Here is a 23,507-nt window from a genome sequence, read left to right on the forward strand (position 1 = left end):
ACATTTGAAGTAAAAAATGAGATCTTTCAATCCTAAAAAAAAAAAAAACCCTTTCACTATTCCCTGCCATCCACTACATATGTGAATACATCATCAACAGATGTGTTGGCACAGCCAGGCATACCTTACCCATGCCCTATTCATATCCATAGTACCCACTCTAACTACTATTCTATTTACCTCCTTGTAGTTGCACAATTTCTTGAACAAATAAGCTGCACATGCTTAGAAATAACTATTTGGTACAGTGAATAGAATGCTGGACTTGAAGTCAGGAAGATCTAAAGCTCAAATTTGATTTCAGACACGAACTAATTGTATGACTCTGGGCAAGTCACTTAACCTCTGTTTTCTTCAGTTTCCTCCACTTGTAATAAGAGGATGATAATAATACCTAACTTACAGGGTTGTTAGAAGATCTAATGAGACAGTATTTGTAGAGTGCCTGGCACAGTAAGTATTACTGATACTTATTCCTTCCCACTCTTCTCTTTCAACCTCACATGTCTTTTCCTGTACTCTATTTTTTCCACTTGTTGAGATCACTCAACCAAGAAAAATTCACAGGCTGTGGTTTCATGTCCCAATTCTACCAGTAACTACCTATATAATGAATAAGTCATTTCATTTTTTGGGGTGTGTGTGTGCTGCATTTCCTAATTTGTATAATAATGTAATTAAACTAGACTATCTAAGACTCTCAAACTCTAATAATTTAAGAATCTTCTTAAAAATCTTTACTGTTACCAGTCAACAACAAAAGCTATTTGCTTGAAAGTCCCTGATGACTTTCTAATCACGAAATTCAACAGCCTTTTCTGAGTCTTCATTCTTATCAAATATTCTTCAGTATTTGGCACTGTTGTACCTTTAGAATTTCCTCTCCTTCACACTCTTTTCTCTCATGATTTCTACGACACTTTTCCTCTTATCTGTATGACACTTCTCCTCTTCTGTTCCTACAAATGTAGGTATTAACTAAGCGTCTTTACCTGTCTCTCCCCTCTTTTTTGCTCTCTTGAATTTTTATCCACTCCCCTGCCTTTAACTCTCCCTTCTGTAAACATGCCCCACTTCCCAACTAATCTCCCTCCCTCTTGGACTCTATTCCTTTGTTTTCAATGAGAAATCTTGACTTGCGGTTTTAGCTAGAGAACCATCTTTTTATCTGCTAGTGCTTTGCCCTGGAAGATTGCCCCTAGTTATTCAGTATGTCTCTTTGTTATTTACGTATTATCTCCCCTTTAGAATAAGAGCTCAAAGAAGTTAAGGAGGATCTTTACTATTCTTTATATCCTCAACACAATGCCTAGAATATAGTAAGCTTTTAATAAATATGTGTTGACATATTAAGTCAATATGCCCCCAAATCAACTCATTTTTACTTCTTCCCTCCCTCCCAAAGAAATATAACTTCTAACATCAAAAATTCTATTTGTAGTGGTATCATTCTTTCATGCACAATCATTTTCCTGCACCATCTACCTTGTCTCCTTCCTTCAATTAGTTGTCAAATCATTTAAATTCTATCTATGCAAAGTCTCTTAAATCTGACAATTCCTCTCTTCATACTGCCACAGAAGAGTTCAGTTTTTCCTTGCCTCCTGACTAGATTAATGCAATAGCTTCCTAAAAGGTCGCCTAAGCTGTAGTCTCTTGAGTCTCCAATACATCTTCTATTCAGCTACAAGGATAATATTCTAAAAATATAACCCCAGTAATGTCAATCTTACAAAAAAGCACTATAGTATTTCCCCATTTTCAATAGGATAAAGTCATAGCATCATAACTTTACAGATGAAAGACCTTTCAGAGAAGTGATTTGTCCAAGGTCATATAGTAGGTAAATTATGTGAACCCATGTTTCACCTGAATCCATGTTCAATTCTTTTTCCATTACTCCATCTTCTCCCTTATAGTCCACATTCCTCATTCTGCTATTCATGCCTCTCTATAACAGACCCTAGCATTTCTTTAAAAACATATATCCCAATACACATTATGATCACATAATCCTAAGTCTAGAGCTAGAAAGGTCCTCTGAGGGCAGCTAATACAACCCCTTCATTTTACAGATGTGAATGCTGAGACCCAGAAAAGCTAAATGCCTTGCTCTAGGCCACCTCAGCAGCAATAATCAGAGGTGGGATTTGAACCAAGATACTCTAACTCTATTAGAGGCACGTCTCTATACATTATACCATTTTATTTTCTATGATCTAGACAAACTGGATTTTACAAACCATGTTCCACCATTCCAGTGATGCATTACTATTATTCATGCCATTCATTTGGCCTACAATGTTTTTCTCTTACCTCTCAACTGGTCAGAATCTTCCTCATCTTTCAAGGATCTGTCTGTTGTAGCTCCATCACATCATTACATCAATTAAGCCTTTTTTTTGACAAAAGTTATTTATTTCTAAGCCATTTTTGGAACTTTATTTTTGACTGGATTTGGATTTCGAGGTGGAGGCTCTTAGGGAAGACAGACGATGTCTCTTAGCGATCTGTTCTTGTCGTTTTTCTTTAGCCTCCTTCATTCTCTTGGCCAAAAGCTTAGCGTATTCTGCTGCTTCTTCCTTGTTCTTCTGGGCTGCTTCTTCAAAACAATGCATCTACGTTTGTGTTGCAAAACAGGGGGAGTCACCAGACTGAATTTTAGGAGCCTTAGTCCTGGGTTTTTTACCTTCCTTGTTAAGGGGTTTTCTCACAACATACTGTCGAACGTCATCTTCTTGGAACAAGTTGAAGAGTTTTCGGATTCTGCTAGCTCTTTTGGGCCCCAGGCGACGAGGTACAGTTATATCTGTCAGTCCTGGTATATCTTTCTCACCTTTCTTCACAGTCACCAAGTTGAGGACACTGCGGTTGGCATCCACAATGCAGCCCCAAACACATTTACGTTTTCTTTCTCCAGTTCTTCGAGGGCGATAGCAAGAGTGGCCCTTACTGAGCAGCAGGGGGTATCTTCCGTGAGCCAAAACACCCTGCTTCATGGGGAAGCCTTATTGGTCATTCCCACCACTGATTCAGACCATATAACCCTTACACTGGTCTCCAAGGGCCTCAGCAGACACTTCGGTGGCCATCCGCTTCTCATAAAAGGTCCGCAGCTTCCTCTCATCATCCACTTCAATGAGCTTCTGGCAGTCCGTGGCTGGGAAAGAGATGTTGAGCTTCATTTTTGCACAGCCACCCGCTTCAGACCTGCCATGGGAAAGAGACCCCCATTAAGCCTTCTATAATCCTCCAAATTGGTTGCAGTTTTCTTTGTCTTAGGAGCTCTTCTTAGCTCTGTACTTTGAGCTCTCCTATGTTACTTAAGCAAGCATAGCCTCTAAAGTAAATGTTTATTTACTTGTCTTATTCCTAACTAGCAGATTTATTTTGTATTTTGTTTTATTTTTTAAAAGAACCATGGTTATATTTTGTTTGTTCACTTGTTTTTACACCTGGGCCTTCCTAACTTACCCAGGATGGAGGTTCAAAAGCTTATGTTTGCCTTATCCTAGTACTTCTGACCAACAAAGAGCATGACCTGCTCCCTTTACAACCTGGATGAATTAGCCCATCCTTAGGCAGTCTAATGGTTCCCCGAGGGCTCACCAAATTTAGTGCAGACACCAGATGGCCATAGCAGTTCAGAGACTAGTCACCTCAGTGTTCCCCATAGCTGGGATTGCAAGTATGTCCTAACACTCTCCACTATATTTTATTCACTTGGTAGCTCTCTCTCACTTTGTCCTTACCCAAAAGCCTAGTAAAGCACCCTTCAAAAGTTCCACAATAAATATTTGCTGATTTGAATTTAATTTAATTTAACAAGAAGGCTATGGAAATCTCTTTATATAAATTAGAATTATTCTGTCTTTTTGAACTGGAATATTTGACCATTTTATAAATGAAGGAAAAAAGTGATTAAACTTGTAAATATATTTGATTGGACATTTTAGAATATACATATTTAATTTTACAGCCTGCTCTACAAAAAGATAAAATGAAAATAAAAACATCTTTTTTAAAAAAATCAATGAATTTAATATCAGTGGCATTGAAATTTTAATGTGTGAGAATTTGCATCTTTCCAGTAGAGTCAACCCTAAAGATGATTACTTATCTACAGACAAAGGTTTTGATTACTGAAAAATGTTTTCAATGCCAGACAATCTGGCCTTAAACAGATTTAAAAAAAATACAATCAGGGTGAAAATTGGTTATAGTCTTACAAATGAAGCTAGATTGGATGGGTTATTTATTATTCTGACCTCTCTCTTATGCAGATTTTGAGCTTTTGACAATGTTTCTAAGGAAAGTTAACACTGCTAAAATCAGCATGGCTCTTCTTGCAACATTTTTTTCTTTCTTTTTTCCTCCCTCTCTCTCTGGAAATCAATTTTGTATTTCCTGATATTTTTAAAAATAAAAAACAATTTGTTTGATCATGTGAGTGGAAATAGTTGACAACATAATAGTGACTTCTTGATTACTTCTTTCCCCTACTGCAACCCTTCTCCCACTCCAGTAAGTAGCATAAAGTATTGCCTCCTACCTTAGATGCAAAGGTTTCTTTTTGTGGGTGGGGAGGGGGGAAAGAGAGGATAGAGAGGCAGTATAGTATAGTGGGAAAAGTCTTGTCCTAGAATCAGGAGCACCTAAATTCAAATTGCCCTTCTGACATTTATTAGATACCTGACCATGAGCAAGTTCCTGAACTTTAGTCCCCTTACCTGTAAAATGGACATGGGAATAGGACATAATGATAGGGACCACTTCATCAAGTTGTGAGGATGAACACTGATGATGTGCATAAAGTATTTTGTAAATATCAATAGCAGTAGTATATATATATATATATATATATATATATATATAAACTTGAATATATAACATGCATTACTAATATGTATATGTGTGTATGCATATACATTTAGATATGACCTTGTCATTAAAGATACAAATGTGTATATGTAACCCCTGTCTCAAAGCCAATTGATGTGGAACTCTTTCCTAATTGGTGGAATTAAATACCCTACCCTAAGTCAAGGGCAGAGTGAAATTGTGGAGCCTTAGCCAGTTCTTTCTGGGACTCTTCCAGCTTCAAGTTGCTTGTTGTACTTCTGGCTTCCAGTTTGCAGAGGGAAGATGGAAGAAGCCAATCCCATTTCATGATGCTGATGGAAAAGACTCTAGGAAGACATGAGAGGAGCCAGAAGTCTCTATTATGTCTCTATGCCACCTTCTTACATTAAAGACTTTGGAAAGTTTCCCCTGGGGAAGATGTAGACCTCTCCATTGAGCTGAGTTATCTTGCTCTTAAAGGGGGAGCTCATTCATTCTGGATTTTCTAGTACATATGCTCCTCTGTATAAATTCTCTGATTTGTTTCACTAGGATTTGGAGCAGTGAATTTCTTTGCTATTCACTGTGTGTTCATTGTGGAACTAGTATTAGATTGGAAAGAGGTCAGGCTTTGAATAAAAACCTTGGGTTTCCCCTTCCTCCCAATAATGACACAGTGATCAGAAGTTAGATTGAACTTGATCATGGCCCCTAGACTAATAAAATTCAAGAGAGCAGATAGATATAATTCTAACCTGGTATCCCTTTTCTCTGAAGAGAGCAGAGTAGTCTCTAGTCCCAACTTCCTGCTTTCCCTCCTGGAAGAAATTAAAGTCTCCCCTGGATAAATGGTGGTTGTCAAAAAGAGGACTAGAAATGTCTCTTCTGTGGGGGGATCCCACATGTGTCTATACATGTGTGTATATACATATATATACACACACATAGACATGTGTGCATGGAACATATACATATATACACATGTTTGTACAGAGAACAGTCTGTTTGTAGATCACTGCCAATAGTTGACACACATATCTACAATATGATACATGTACCTAGATGTCTATATACACATACATGTGTACACACATAAATCAAATATATGTATAAAGTGATAAATATATGTATTTATAGTAACATGCATCTATATAACCATATAATTATATATGCATGTTTCTGTATACTATCAGTGATCTACAATGACTGTCATGTATGTATGCATTATGTATGCATGTATATGTGCACATATGACCAGGTCCACAAAAAATGTCGTTTTAAGCAACTTTCCAGGAAACTAAGAAAAGTTAGATGGCTAACATGAATTAATCAACATGTTAAAACTCACTTAGACAATACATATGTACACACACATGCACAAAAAAACTGAATTTGAAGAAACCAGTCTGTTCTATCAAATAGCAGCTGAACAAAAAACGACAAGCTTTATCCTATACAACACTGATCATTGATTAGTAGTACTTTATTGGTATTCATAGAGCTTGTATTTGGCAAGAAAGTCTATGAGCAAAAGCTATTCACAAGCACAAGAAATATGAATAGGTTACAGAAACCAAATGTATGATGGCATAAGGAAAAAGAATAATAGGTTTGTAGTCAGTGAACCTATGTTTGGCTCTGCTACCTCTTATCTATGTGACCTTGCATAGTTTTCAACCTCTCTGTAACTTACTTTGTTTGTAAAGGGAGGGAAGATGAATAAATTAATTTCTTATATATCTTCCTTGTCTGGGTCCTTTGTCTAAATTCTTCCTAAAGCATGTTATCTTTCTCAAGTGCTCCCTAGATCCTGTTTTCATATGCCAACAAAAGCCAAGTGGGCTGAGTCTGTCTAAAAAGTCTTGTTTCCCTCAGGGATAGAGATACATGTTTAAAGTTGAAAAGGGTCAATGTTGTTGGCTTGTCTCCCAGAGACCCAATGTACCATGTGAAGCACCAACTGGCATTCATTGGCCCAGAACATAAGACTCTCAAATGCCCTATTGCTCCCAAAGGGTTCCACCTGCCAGTAGGGTGATCTGTAAACAGATCACTGGTTTGTCTTTGAATTAAACTTCTAACCAGTTGTGTCAATACTATGCCTTTCAGGTTAAGTAAAGAGGACTTTTTTTAACATAAAGAATCCTTGCGACATAATATAAAGTATTAAATCTTGATAGAAAAGCAGCCCAGAAAACACAGGTTCTTAATTTTTTTTAAGGCAACTGGGGTTAAGTAACTTGCCCAAGGTTAAAGGGTCAGTTTTGTGTGTGTGTGTCAGTGTTAAGTTTCTGATGTCTGAACTGATCCCGGGTCCTCCCAACTTCAGGGCCCGCATTCTACTTACTGTGCCACCTAGCCACCCCACAGTTTCTTAATTTTTAAGGAAAATTTTTCCTACTTCTGTTATCTGTTCACTGGTTAAAAAGAAATGGAACATGCCTTTTGGGGCACATTTCCTAGTCCTTTGGCCATGGCACTCAGTAGTTGGAGGTGCTGATGGTCGATAAAGCAAGGTATTCTGTATGTAGAACTTACCTTTACATCTTCTGCAGACCTAGAGGGTGGTGCTCTGTTTAACTCAAATGTCACAACTCTAGCCTGAATCCCAGCATGAGGGCTCAGCAGCATTCAATTTTACACTTTAGAAGAAATGACTGCTGTGTATCCAATGTGCGGGGGAAGATTAATAGTATCTTTTTAAAAAAATTACATAAATCTCACTGGACCCAACATCTCGGATTATTGGGATAGTTGATACTCTGGCATCCCTTGAAGAACCATTAGGATGAGCATCAAAGCAATAAAGGATCTTTTTAAAACAATGGTCTCCTATCATTAATAGTGAGTCAATGCATATATTGATTGGGATGCATTGAAAACCATTTCTTGATTCTTTGAATTTTGTTTTTGCTTTTTGGAGGGCAATTGAGGTTAAGTGACTTGCCCAAGATCACATGACTAGTTTTAAGTATCTGAGGCTGGATTTGAACTCAGGTCTTCCTGACTCCAGGGCCAGTACTCTATTCACTGCACCACCTAGCTGCCCTTAATTCTTTGAATTTTGAAAAAAAAATGGAATTATGTTGGGAATTCCTTGTTAGTCACTTTCTTAGCATTTTGCAGTACTCTGCAGAACAGTCCATTGTAAAATTCTGCTCAAAGACTAACTTTCTTTCTAGAAAGTAAATAGAGCATACTTTCCTAAATTGATTTGGCTTTCTAATTTTATTTCATCAAAGTTTGTGCATAATTGTTTTGGCCAAACTCAACCAAAATTAGTAAAGAGACTGATTTTTATCATGAAAATATAATAGTATCATGGTTTATGCTTTTAAAGGATCAGTTTCTACTATATAGTGAATACACTATTTTCTAAAAATATATATACACATTTTAGCCATTGCATTAATTTGACCAAATCACTAGGGTACTATTAAGAACAATGAAATAGTGATTTAATAAATTTAGGAGTCCAATCATGTTAATGAAGTCCCTAAAGTGAACAATTTGTACTCAGTGAACAGTGCTCTAATGAATGAACTCAGTTATTGTTTATCTGGTGAAAGAAACGCATAATATAAAGCACTATTAACTTGCTCCTAACAAATTCTGCATAAGGAGAATGGGTGGTATGTATTTATTTCATAAGAAAGTAGATCTTATAGATGTTGAATAAATAAATGAAAATTTAGTATGTCAATAACAAATGTTGACTTTCAGATTCAAGGTTTTAAATAATATTGTCAATTGATTGTTTGGTTTATTGAGTAAATTAAATTGCAATTGCCAAAATAGTATGCAGATGTTATCTGATAATAAGACATTATCTCAGTATAAAAACACCTAAAAGGCATTTGCATATAATTAATTTTAAATTTAAATTTATTTTATTTTAATGAACAGGAATCTTATTTCTTTCTCTCCTAGAATATATCCCATTAGTAAAAAAAAAGAGAAAAATAAAATCCTCATAGCAAATATGCATAGTCAAGTAAAATAAATTATCTTTTTGGCCATGTCCAAATATATATATATATGTTTAATTCCACCTGCCTTATATGCATCACCTCTCTGTTAGGATGTAGATAACTAAAATAAATGAAGCTAATCTTAAAATGTAAACATTTAACCAGGAAAAGAATCTTTATCTGAGAAAAGTCTTATTTCCAATGTACATTGAATAGTTTCAAATTTATAAGAAGAGATATTCACCAGATAATTAATGGTCAAAGTATGTGAATGAGCACTTTTCAAAGGAAGACATCTAAACCATCAAGAGCCATAAAAAAAATATTCAAAATTGCTAGTAATTACAAAATTCAATTTAGAATAACTGTGAGGATGTCTAGTTCCTAGCACACTGAACTATACAGAAAAAAAGCACCAAAATATTAAATAATTCAAAGATTGTTTTTACATATAAGCAATATTATACTCTATATAAATATAAATTATTTAGATTAAGTAAATAGTATCTTCTTTCTTCTTTCCATGACTTTCTCTAACCTTTCTACCCTCCTTTCCTTTTTTTGTTTCACTTTTTTGACACTGGAACCTTATTTATGAAGGTGAATGTTCAGACAGTTTATTGTTTTTTTTCTTTTTAAAGCAACCGGGGTTAAGTAACTTGCTCAAGGTTACATGGCCAGTTATTTCTGGGTGTGGTGCTAAGTATCTGAGCCCGGATTTGATCCCCAGGTCATCCCGACACTGGAACTGGTGCTCTTACTCGCTGTGCTACCTGGCCACCCCTAAGAAATTGGGGTTAAGTAACTTGCTCAAGGTTACACGGCCAGGTGTTTCTGGGTGGGTGCTAAGTGTCTGAGCCTGGATTCGATCCTCAGGTCATCCTGACACTGGAGCTGCTGCTCTTACTCGCTGTGCTACCTGGCCGCCCCTAGACAGTTTATTGTGATCCAAATGAATATATGGTCTCAATTATTTCTCTAATCAATAGTGATTTAGAGTTTTTTTAATATGACTATAGAAAGCTTAAATTTCTTCATCTCAAAACTGCCTGTTCATATCCTTTGACCATTTATCAATTGGAGAATGTTGGTCTCACTTATCTAACTGATTTTAAGTCTGCAATGAAAATGATAGGTTTACTATAAAGGCTTTCCTAAGGAGATCAAGATTTTTAGTTATGAAAACTAACATTACAATAGAGGACATATGGCCAAATCTTGGTTGCAATGCCATCTGAAAATTTACATTGACAGAAATACTTGAGTATATGTTTTGGATGCCTGTAGTCTTTATCCTTGCATGTGGATTGAAATCTTGAAATATTTTTGGTAAATATTATGAATTTGAATAGAGATAGTTATTTTTAAAGTGTAATGGCTTAAATCTATACAGTTCCATTTATTATTGTGATAAAGGAATGAAAAAGTCAGATTCCCTCTCTCCATATTCTTTTATAAACTATAACACTGCTTCTCTCTGCCCTCCCCCCACCCCCGCCCAGAAAAACCTAATGAATGCTTTCTTCTCCAGAGAACATTGTATATTCAAAGTCTTTCTCCTGTCAATCTCATACCTGGAATTGAGATTGAGAGTAGAGATTTCATCAAATAGAAAGTACCTTTTCATGGTTCAGCAAGGAAATTCAAGTTTTTGTTAACCCTTTGGAAGAAATAGCTAAATATGTTCTGGCCCAAACTATATTAGAGATGAAGCCACTGCTCTCCCTGTTACCTTCTCCTCCTCCTCTTCCTCCTCCTCCTCCTCCTCCATCTTCTTTCTTCTTCTTTTTGGTAGAAAAGCAATGCTCTTGAATTCATTCTCAAGGTTCACCACCAATTTATCAGCCATGTATTCTAACCAATTGTTTTGCATTGAGGATTATGACTATGGTATTGCTGAACTGAAACAACCTACTTGGTAATGCTATATAAACTCGATTTATATTTCATTCTCATTGCCTGCATACTATGCTATTTCAGATTGACTGCATTACTCTTTTATGGCTTTGTATGAGAATGTATTATCTCGTATCAACCTATATTGTAGAGATCCTTTTATATAGCAAGAGTGTAATTCTTGTTTTTGAGACTCTCTAATAATTTATGCCCAGAAAAAATCACGCACCCTTCTAAAAGACTTGTAAAGTAAAATATATTATGTGGTTAGGAGTATAAATAACATTAAGTCTGATTCTGCTTATTAAAATGATACTCTTTCTTAGAAAACAGAAATTGTTCATTTAAGACAATAGCATGCTTGTAATATTTGTATTATGTATTGTTGCTTATAGATTATTTTATGCAAATTATATGTAGTCTTTTCTATATTTCCCATAATTGTTTTTGTTTGAATACAAACTTATAAAAATTAAACATATGCTGAAAGATTGAAAATAATTTTTTTGTCATGTTGGATTGAAAATGTATTTCCTACTCCCTTTATTTTTACCAGTTCTTTTAACATTTACTATCAATCACATATGTAGAAATGAGACAGAAATTTCTATTAAAGTTCCTACTTTCTAAAGCTATATTTTCTCTACACTCTGCTTAATTGACTGGTGCGGATGTCAGCAAGATGGCAGAATAGTCACTTTCCACAAACCTCTTCAAACCCACAACCTCAAAAGAAATATATTGTGTGCCAGATAAAAACTGAACCATTTTAACAGCTGCTGAGACTAGGGAAGTTAGGACAATCTCCTTCCCCCTCTTTACTAAGGAATCTTTTTGTTCTGGACCCATGCTGTTAGTGACTTGACTGAGCATAGTCTTCAATCTAATAAATGGAGGTAGACTCTCTTTTCTCCTACTTATTGGTATATTTTACCTTCACACAAAGCACCAAGTACTGAACTAGCACATATAATCACCTAGAATCAGGAAGCACAGCTTGGTACATGCCCGGTACAACTCCTGTTATGTCAAATAATTACAGAAGTTTTCATGATATAAAAAGAAGTATCTTCTCCTCATTTCCCTCATGATTAAAAAAAAAAACCCATGCATTAATAATAGGGAACTTTAACAACTAGAATCATTTAGCCCTCCTCAACTATCCAATTCTACATCCATACCACTGAATGCAAGCAAATTTGAAGGCTTGGTGCTAAAGGACAGATGGGAGAGGTCCCCCCTTCCCACCCTTTGCCACCTAAGAAACAAAGAATATAACCAATAAAGTTAGTTAAAATTGCAGCAAGAAAGCAAGAATGTGAAAGATATATCCACACTATGTAAAGTTTTCCAAAATATCAGTGGATAACTGAGTAAGGGACTCATTCTCTCCTTGATACCCAATACAACTACCAAATGGGCCCCTCTTGAGTTTTGGATGTGGTTGCTTTTATCTTTCCCCTCATGGATAAATACTAACCTTACCCATACCCAAGATCTTGGAATGAAGTATATTTGACTTCCTTAAAATGTCTAATTGTGTGTGGTGATGGGACTGAGGGGCTGGAAGTAATCCAATACTGAAGAGCCAGATTTCTGTGTTATAGGAAGTAGGGCAGGGGAATAAATTTAGTATGTAGTTATTTCACGATAAAGTTTCCAAAGAGTAGGGAGCCAAATGACCTTCACAACTCTCACCCTCACCCCTGATAAACACATGCAAACCTCTTTTTTTTAATTTTCTTTTTTTTTCTTTTTAGAGGGCAATTTGGGGTTGTGACCTGCCGAAGGTCACACGTCTAGTTTTTGTGTTAAGTGTCTGAGGCCACATTTAAACTCAGGTCCTCCTGACTACAGGGCTGGTGCTCTATTCACTGCCACCTAGACACCCCAACAAACATCTTAACAATCAGCATTACCTTGAGTATGGGAAGGGCCAAAATGTGTGGAGGCCTGATAGGAAATTCATGGGAATGAAAAGAGTAGAAGACAAGAGGGCTTAGAAATAAAAGTTGGAAATAAGTCCAGATGATTTTATATATGCATATTTATATATTTATGTACATGTACACATACATATACACATATGGACACCTATATATATATATATTAGAATAAAAGAAAAATTTAGAAAAGGAGATACCACAATATGTGTTATGCTATTATAAAAAGAAACACAAAAACTACCAAAGAAAGACAATGAAGACAAAATATTCCACATAGCCTCCAGTGATAAAGAAATAATAGCAAAAAGCCTTGGAATGGTTTACAATAGAAATAAAACAGTGGTAAAAAGAAATAAAAGAAGAAATTAGGGTGAAAATGAGAGTTCTCAAAAAGAAAATCCCTAAGACAAATACATGAACAATTTAAGACACATAGCAAAAAATTGCTCTGAAGCAGTAGAAGTCAGGGTTCCCACAGAGGTTAAGGAAAGAGGTATGGTAATTATTATGGCAGATTGAGGCTGGTAACAAGATGTTGGTATTAGTAATAGTAAACCTGCATATCTCTCGCTGATGTAATAGTCTAACAGCTAAATTTTTAAAACTGCTGGTATCTAGGAAAATGGTGCTCATTTCCAGTATTAGAAAACTATGTACTAAAGAAAGTTATGACTATCTCAAGATTCTAGTAGGGGATATTCACATTGGGTTTTTGGTTGCTGTTTTCTTTTTCTTTTTATAGATTAATTAATTTTTAGTTTTCAACATGCATTTCCACAAGATTTTGACTTCCAAATTTTCTCCCCATCTCTTTTCTTCACCCAACCTTAGATAGTAGGCATTCTGATTACCTCTTTCCCCCAGTCTGCCCTCCCTTCTACCACTCACCACCTCATCCCCTTCCCTCTTACTTTCTTATAGGGAAAGTTAAGTTTTCCATACCCCATTACATGTATATCTTATTTCCCAGTGGCATGTAAAAACCATTAAAAAATTTGTTTTTAAAACTTTGAGTTCCAAATTCTCTCCCTTCTTCTCTCTCTGCCTGTGCTCATTGAGAAGGTAAGCAATTCAATAAAGGTTATACATGTGTAGTTATGCAAAACACTTCCATAATGGTCATAATGTTTGTGAAAGACTATATTTCCCTCCATCCTGTCCCCCCACCACTTACTCTGTTTTCTCCTTTGACCCTGTGCCTTTTCAAAAGTGTTTGCTTCTGACTACCCTCTCCCCTACTCTGCCCTCCCTTCCATCATCTCTCACCCTTTATCCCTTTCCCCCTTACTTTCCTGTAGGGTAAGATAGCCAATGAGTGTGTATGTTATTCCCTCCTTAAGCCAAATACAATGAGAGTAAGGTTCACTCATTTCTTCTCACCTCCCCCCTCTTCATCTCCATTGTGCATCCTTTTTCTTGCCTCTATGTGAGATAATTTACTCCATTCTATCTGTCTCTTTCTTTCTCCTCCCAATTTATTACTTAAATTTAATCATTAATTTTACTTTTTAAGATATCATCCCTTCATATTCAATTCACCCTGTGCCATCTATGTATGTATGTATGTATGTATGTATGTATGTATGTATCTATCTATCTATCTATCTATCTATCTATCTATCTATCTATCTATCTAACAATCTGTCTATCTTTCCTCCAGCTACTGTAATACTGAGAAAAGTCTCATGAATTAAAAGTATCAAATTTCCATGTAGGAATGTAAACCATTCAACTTTAACAATTCCCTTATTATTTCTCTTTCCTGGTTACCTTTTCATGCTTCTCTTGATTCTTATATTTGAAAGTAACATTTTCTGTTCAACTTTGTTCTTTTCATCAAGAATGCTTGAACGTCCTCTATTTCATTGAAAATCCACTTTTTCCCCTGAAGTATTGTACTCAGTTTTTCTGGGTAGGTGATTCTTGGTTTTAATCCTAGCTACTCTGACTTCTGGAATGTCATATTCTAATCCCTTTGGTCTCTTAACGTAGAAGCTTCTAGGTCTTGTATTATGCTTATTGTATTTCCACTATTCTTGATTTTTTTTTCTTTTTGGCTGCTTGCAATATTTTCTCCTTGACCTGGGAACTCAGGAATTTGACTACAATATTCCTAGGAGTTTTCCTTTTGTGATCTCTTGCATAAGGCAATCAGTCCATTCTTTCCATTTGTATTTTACCTTCTAGTTCTAGAATATCAGAGCAATTTTCCTTGATAATTCCTTGACAGATGATGTCTAGGCTCTCTTTTTGATCATGACTTTCAGGCAGTCCAGTAATTTTTGAATTGTCTCACCTGGATCCATTTTCCAGGCCAATGGTTTTTCAAATGAGATATTTCACATTGTCTTCTATTTTTTTCAGTCTTTTGGTTCTGTTTCATAATTTCTTGATTTCTCATAAAGTCATTAGCTTCCATTTGCTCCATTCTAATTTTGAAGGAAGTATTTTCTTCAGCGAGCTTTTGTACCTCCTTTTCCATTTGATCAATTCTGTCTTTTAAGGCAATTTTCTCCTTATTGACTTTTTGAACCTCTTTTGACATTTGAATTAGTCTATTTTTAAGGTGTTATTTTCTTCAGTATTTGGTTCTCCTTTAGCAAGCTGTTGACTGGTTTTTCATTATTTCCTTGCAACACTCTCATTTTGCTTCTTAATTTTTCCTCTACTTTTCTTACTTGATCTTCAAAATCCTTTTTGAGCTCTTCCATGATTTGCAACCAATTCATATTTTTCTTGGAGGCTTTTGATGCAGGAGCTTTGACTTTGTTGTCTTCTTCTGGTTATATTTTGATCTTTTTCACCAAAGTAAGATTCCATAGTCTTACTTTTTTGTGCTGTTGGCTCATCTTCCCAGCCAAATACTTGACTTTCCAACTCTTTCTCAAGGTAGGACTCTGCTTCCAGTGTGGGCGGGAGTGGGTGTACTGTCCCAGGCTTCAGTGGTTCTGTATGAGCTGCTAGATACCTCACCATTTGTGGTCCCAGAGCTCTGGAAGCAGCCCCTGCTGCTGCTGTTTCTGCTGTCACCACCACCACCTCTGCCACCACAGCGCTGGTCCAGATCATTGTCCTCTTTCACCCAAGTACCACAGAGTTCCCCCACTGACCTTTCATGCTTTCCTTGGTGTTTGTAGTTGGAGAAGTCTGGAAACAGCCACACCTGTCAGCAATTCAGTTCCCTGAGGCCTCTTCAGCCCTGTCTGTGTTGGCACGGTCCACGCCAAACTGAGCTTTACTCCAAGCCCAGTGAGATATACCCTTCCTGTCAACCTTCCAGGTTGTCTTGGGCTAGTGATGTGTTTCACTCCATCATTTTGTGTATTCTACAGCTCTGGAATTTGTTTAGAGTCATTTATTTTACAGGGATTTGGGGGAGATTTCAAGCAAGTACCTACTTTTACTCCACCATCTTGGCTCCACCCCCTCAGGATATTCACATTGTTAGAGAAGAATTTAATGAGAATCTGAATCATCCAGAACAGAATGCTGTGATTGGGGGACAGAATAAAATAGATTTGATCCTTAGACACCAAATTATTCCATGGGGTGATATGCCCAGCTTAGCATTGCTGCAAAGGCATTTTGATGTGAACATTCTCACTTCAAGAAACACACAAATTTGAGACCTTTGAACATGATTTTTTTTAACATAAACCCAGGATCTACCACCTGTGCCTATAATGCTTTGGAAAAAAACATCATCCCTTTATTTGTATTAATGGATGTCTAGGCGTCTACAGTAATCACTTTTGTGTATTGGAGATGATTTGAAAGTAAAAGGAATTGATTATAAAATTTATTATAAAAATTCTAAAACCAGGCCTATCTTGGTGATATCCCCCCATTCCTTTATTCAAACCAAGTAATTAACAAATATTCAGAAGCCACAAAATTATGATTTTTAACAGGATTATTGATTAAAATCTAGTATCTTATTTGACAATACATAATTTATTATGAACTTATTATAAACTACTAAAATGTATTTAATTTACGGGAACTTATTTCTAAGGAAAGATTTGTACCACCATTGGTAAATGAATATATATTTTAAAGAAGTTTAGAATTCCATCTGGGCAGGTACTATGTCTAATATTCTGTACAGTGCCTAGCGCATTGTTGGTGCTCAATAAATGTTAAATAATGGCTTTGCAATTGTAAAAATACAAAACCAAAAAAAAGTTTAGAATCCTAAAGAATCAACTGAAAAAAACACTTTAAATAATCAACAACTTTAGCAAAGTTGCAGGACATAAAATGAACCCACATAAGTCTTCAACATTTCTATATATTATTAACAAAATCCAACATTAAGAGATATAAAGATAAATTACATTTAAAATAACTGTAGACAATATAAAATATTTAGGAGTCTACCTTCCAAGACAGATCCAAGAACTATAGGAACACAAATAAAAAAAAAAACTTTTCACACAAATAAAGTCAGTTCTAAATAATTGAAAAAAAATTCAATTTCTCAGGGGTAGGCTGAGACAATTCCACCTAAATTAATTTACTTATTCATTGTCATACCAATCAAACTACCAAAAACATATTTTATAGAGCTAGAAAAATTATGACATGATTCATCTAGAAGAACAATAGATAAAGAATATTAAGGGAATTAGTGAAAAAGATATTTGAAGGAATGGCCTAGCTATACCAAATCTAAAACCTGTTTGCTACTGGCTAAGAAATATATTGGTGGATCAGTGGAATAGGTTAGGTGCACAAGGCACAGTAGGTCAATGACTATAGTAACCTATTTTTTGATAAGCCCAAAGACTTCAGCTTCTGGGATAAGAACTCAATATTTGACAAAAACTCCTGGGAAAACTGGAAATTATTATGGCAGAAACTAGGCATAGACAAACATCTCACACCACATACTAACATATGGTCAAAATGGATACATGCATTAGACATAAAGGGTGATAGCATAGGCAAATTGGAGAGTAAGGAATAGTTTATGTGTCATATCTATGCAGAAGTGAGGAGTTTATGACCAAAGAAGAGAAAGAAAGAAAAACTTATGAAATGAAAATGGATAGTTTTTAATACTATAAATTAAAAAAAAGGTTTTGCACAAACAGAGCCAACACAAACAAGATTAGAAGGAAAGCAGAATCCTGGGAAATTTTTTTTACTGCCAATATTTCTAAAAAAGGCTTCATTTATAAAATATATAGAGAACTGCGTCAAACTTATAAGAGATCATTCTACAACTGATAAATGGTCAAAGGATATGAACTGGCAGTTTTCAAATGAAGAAATTAAAGCCATCTATATTTATACAAAAATGCTCTAAATCACTATTGATTAGAGAAATGAAAATTAAAACAACTCTCAGGGTACCAGATCACACTTATCAGATTAACTAAGATGACAAAACAGGAAAATGATAAATCCTGAAGATGTGAGAAAGTTGGAACATTAATTCATTGTTGATGGAGTTATGAACTGATCCCACCATTCCACTGAGCAATTTGGAACTATGCCCAAAGTAAAAAACTGGGCATACTCTTTGACCCAGAAATACCCCTACTAGGTCTGTATCCCACAGAGATGAAAAATGGAAAAGGACCCATATGAACAAAAATATTTATAGCTACTCTGTGGTGGCAAAGAATTGGAAATTGAGGGGATGTCCATCAATTGGGGAATGGTTGAACAAGTTTTGGTATATGAATGTAATGGAATACTATTGATCCATAAGCAATGATGAGCAGGCAGAATTCAGAAAAACTGGAAAGACTTAAATGAACTGATGCTGAATGAAGTGAGAAGAACCAGGAGAAAGTTGTACACAATAACAGCAACATTGTGGATGATCAACTTTGATAGACTTGGCTCTTCACAGCAATGCAATGATCTAAGATAATTCCAAAAGACATGATGGAAAATGCTATATGCATCCAGATAAAGACCTATGGAGTCTGAATGAAGATGAAAGTATAGTATTGTCATATTTTTTCTTTCTCATGGTTTTTCCCTTTCAAGGTCTGATTATTCTTTCATAGCATGACTAATATGGAAATATATTTAATATGATTGTACATGTATAGCCTGTATCAGATTGATTATCTACTTGAGAAAGAGGTAGGGAGGGAGAGAGTTAGAAAACAAAATTTGGAACTCAGAATCTTATACAAGTGAATGTTGAAGACTAAAATATAATTAATTAATTTCTAAAAAGTTTAGCATGGTGAATATCTTCAATGATAACATTCAAGCCTTTGTTAGATAAGTACTGCATGAATAGGGAACCTCCAAACTGCCTTATTGTATTTTATATTCTTCTCCTCTTTATGCTGTAATAAACACTTACCTTTAATTTAAAAAAAGGTTAAAAATTATAGGAGGAAATTTGCAGAACTACATGAATGTTTAATAGAGAGCAACATACGTTCTATGTAAACCAAAGTGACTGACTATAAGAAGAAAAGTACAAGGCATTTTAAGAATCAGAGGTCTTGTCCCTCTAACTTGCTTCTGGCTGATGTCTCTGGACTGTTGCTCCTTCTGTCAAGGTGCCTGAGGAAATTCAGACACACAATCAGCCAACAAATTAGTACCTTCGTCCTTTAGGTAGAAATTGCCCAAATAATGTATCTAATCAAGATACCCCAAAAAGAAAATTGAAATGGTAGCTTTATCAGAATTTTGCAAGAGGTTTATTATTTCATAATACTGAATGGTCACAGTTATATGTAACTATACCAAAAAAATTGGAAAGAATTAGAGTGGCTCAAGCATCCTTAAAGACAAGTCACTAAGTTATAAGACAGCAATGAAACAATTGGTGAATAATCCTGAAATATTTATTATGGCAGCTCTACAGGGGTTCTTAATTTTTTTTAGCACCATGGACCTCTTTGACCTTTGGGTGAATATTATGGATCCTTGTCAACATAATATCTTTAAATAATTGAAGGAAATCATAAATTTCAGTTAGAGATTAGAGAAAATATATTTTTTTCTCATCTAAGTTCATATGTCCCTTGAAATATCTGCACTGGCCCATGGACCTCAGGTTAAGCATACCTAAAATTCAAAGAAAAATCCTGATAAGAATGATATTAGTGAAAAATCTGTTTATGTTGCAATATTAGTCTTTGTTGCTTTCTCTTAGATTCAGATTGGAAGATCCCCAGGTATATATCAACCTTACCTATAAGATGATCAAACCAAGTCTTAGAAATAATAAAGCTCATGCTGCAGACATAACACAACTATAACTGAAGAGATGCTTCCTCTGGAAGGAGATGATATATTGTACATGGAAATAGACTAAATACAGGTTAAAACACATTTCCTAGAGTACTGTAATAAAGTATTTCTTACAAAGTGTTGAGAAAATATTTGATATATTTATTCTCTCTAAAATATATTTTAAAAATGTTTTATTTATTTTTCTCAGATCAGTAAATTGTATAGTCAATCAGCAAGAATTTTATCAAGTGCCTCCTATGTGCCAGGAATAGTGCTAAGTGGTGGGGATATAAAGAAATACAAAAAGCAGCCCATGTAGTCCAATACAGAATTAGCAAACTATTTAAGGAAAAGTTTAGATTTCTTTGCCCTTTCTGCAAAATCAGTGCTTATTACTTAAGCATTCAAGAAGGAACTGGTAACCTTCATAGTTTTTTTTTTGGGGGGGTAGCAATATCCCTATATATCCAAACAATTTACTCTAATGTCAGTTTATTAACAATCTGCAATCTTACAGTATGGAGGTATCAAAAAGCTGAAAAATGTAATGAATTATTCCTTTGGCTCTAAATTATAGTATTTTGATATAACTTAATTTTTCTTATAAACTTATGAAGATTATTTTAAATGCTTAAGCATATCTTTGAACACATCAGCTGTGTAATTCCAAGAATAAAACTCTTAACACAAAAAAAGAAACATAGACCTCCTAGGAAAATATGGTGAATTCCAAACCTTGCACCCATACCATAACAAGATGATTCAAGAAAGGTTGCTAAAAGTATAAAAAAGAGAAGGCAAAGTACCATTACATAGAATCCACAGAGTGCCCATAGAAAAATCTAAATTTCAATCACTAACAAATGTAGTACTTAAACTTCAGAATTTCGAAGTCAAACAGTAAGCCTGGCAGACAGCAAAGTAATTATAAATATATTTCCATTAAGGAAAACAAATTTGAAAAACCTAGTCCTGGTTCACTGGAATGTGATATTTATAAACAAAGGAAATTGTCAAATATATGGGAAATATATATCCTACAAAACTGAGTCTAATAAACAACAAAAAACATGTCAGACAAGGCTGAGTCTAATAAAAAGTGAAAAACATATCCTACAAAGCTGAGTCTATAAGCAATGAAAAACATGTCCTACAAAACTGAGTCTAATAAACAATGAAAAAAAAAACTTCCAATGAAAGGAAGAACTTTGAATCATTCTTCCAAAGAAACCTAATCTAAGGGAGGATATATGACATGGACACATTTCAAACAGGAGGAAATCCAGAAAACAAAATAGATATATTTAGTTTAAAAATGTATATAGGCTCTCATGCATGAACACACACACACGTGTGTGTGTGTGCGTGTATCTGTGTATGTATGTGTTAAAGGCAGCTAACTTGTACAATGGATGGAGTGGTGTCAGGTCTGGAGTCAATAAGAGCCAAGTTCGAATCCCTCCTCCAACACTTACTACCTATATTATCCTGGGTAAGTCATTTAACCTCTGCTTAGTTTCATCATCTGCAATATGGGGATAATGAGAGCACCTACTTCTTAGGGTTATTAGGAGGATCACCTGAGATAATAATTTAAAGTGTTTAATGTAATGAATGGCATATAGCAAGTGATGTGATATATATATGTATATATATATATGCATATATATGTGTGTGTTAGCCATTATTAATATTATTATTAAAAAATAAGCAATTGTGTAAATTCTCTCATAATTCTAGTGTGAGAAAAGACTATTGTTTAAAAAATATAATATTAACATTGTCAAGAGACAAAGTGAGGATATATATGTAAAATCTAGCTTCCCCAATTTTTTTCCACTTTTGTCTTTGTATTCCTATTTTCTTCCAGTGTCTGGTACAAAGTATATGTTTATTAAATGTTATTGTTTGATCGAAATACTATGGATTGAAACTTACATTCCCTGGTGTGTATGTGTGTGTGTGTGTGTGTGTGTGTGTGTGTGATGGCATAGGATGACTCGTCCAGCTTCTTGTCCAGTTCCTTGCCCAGTTCCCATTCCATAAGAGGAAATTTCCTGATTAGGGATAGAGATGGTAAGAAAAAATATTTAAGCTGGATATATACACATTCTTGAGTATTAGATGTGGATACAATGTGGTTTCTCAATTACTTCAACCTCCCTGAGAATGTATGGGTCAATGATAGATGACAGATAGATAAATGAGAGGGAGGGAGAATGAGAAAGAGAGAAAGAGAAAGTGGATAATGAGATAGTGATAGTAGGTGAGGACTGGTTTGTTTCTAGGTCCTAACTAATAGAACTGACTCCATGTTGACCACTGATTGACCAGCCTATATACCAGAAAGCTCCTAAACATTCAACAACTGGTTTGGTCAGCTACATTTAGCTAGGAATGTAATGTTAGAAAATTTTCTTAATCACAGTGCTGTTGGGATTGAGGAGTGATTGGGAGGGATCACAGTTCATAAAACCCTCTGAATGACGGTTCTAATATCCCCCTCCCATTTAGTCCTGGTGAGTTTCCACAGTGACAAAGAGATATAAGGACAGAGACTCAAAATATCTGGGCTCTCAATTGGGCTACATACCCAACTTGCATGCCTATGAGTAATAGAATGCCTGACTCCTTATCCTTCAAAAGAAGGAATAGACTAAAAGTATGTAAAGCCAAACATGAGCAGCTTTCCAGAGGACTGCTGCTGTGAACAGCTTTAAGATTCTGATCACAGAGTATAGTGAACAATCTATTTATTCAGCAGTATATTAAAGCAAAACATTCACAGAAACCAAAGTACAGCATTCACAATGTTATAACATAACAAATTTTCACTAAAGTGGCCATATAGTTTTCACCAAAATGGTCACATAGTTTTAAACAAAAGATATCATTCAGTAAGTGCTTAACTCAATCATCCTTAAGGAGCAAGCCTCCTTAAGGGACACAAAGTAAAAAGGTCAAAGTTCTCCACCCCTAGGTCACATTGTCTTAATCTCTCAGTCAAAAAGTCTTCTTTCTTCTTCGTTGGAACTAGTTTTCAATCATCCTTAAGAGCTAAAAAGTATAGAGTACAAAGTTGTCCCACCCCTGGGCCATAGTAAATCATGATCTTCTCAATCAGTACTAAGTACCCAAGGAGAGATCTTTTCATCTTGACTGGAGACTGGCTGTCAGATTCCATAGTTCCTCTTCCATGATCCCAGCTCCTGCCTGAGTCTACCCAACTGTCTCCTGGATTCAAAGTTAGGCAGCTCTCAGCTCCTCATCCAGCTCCTAGTCCAGTTCCTTGTCCAGTTCCCATTCCATATTGAAGCTCACAGTGTCCAGTCCACTTCAAGTCCTTCACAGTTTCTGTTTTGGGGAAGACAAAACTTAACAGGGCCAAAACAACATTCATACACATTGGTGTCACCATCATCAATTGACTTTTTCCCTGTTAAATCAACACAGACCCACAAAGAAAGTCTGAGAACTCAACACAAATTGTCAGTATAGTCCCAGGGCCTCTGATACCCTTCTCCAGGACTTCTGTAACCAGAAAACAAGAAAATCCTCTTTCCAGGCTTCCAGTAACATCCCAGGGCTTCTGTACAAAGAATCACAAACAAAAATTGACACAAACAAAACAAACAAA

The 23,507-nt window shown here is 35.4% G+C and overlaps 2 pseudogenes; one reads left to right on the forward strand and one right to left on the reverse strand.

Annotated features, from left to right (window-relative positions):
- Nucleotides 1-2,441: 2,441 nt before the first annotated feature.
- Nucleotides 2,442-3,224, reverse strand: LOC138175345 (small ribosomal subunit protein eS6-like; annotated as a pseudogene).
- Nucleotides 3,225-13,187: 9,963 nt separating this feature from the next.
- Nucleotides 13,188-16,524, forward strand: LOC138175274 (vacuolar protein sorting-associated protein 29 pseudogene; annotated as a pseudogene).
- The last annotated feature ends 6,983 nt before the right edge of the window (nucleotides 16,525-23,507 follow it).

Source organism: Petaurus breviceps, unplaced genomic scaffold (genome assembly GCF_028583685.1).
Source record: "Petaurus breviceps papuanus isolate PSGF00001 unplaced genomic scaffold, PetGlider_PUasm1.0 77, whole genome shotgun sequence".
NCBI lineage: Eukaryota > Metazoa > Chordata > Mammalia > Diprotodontia > Petauridae > Petaurus > Petaurus breviceps.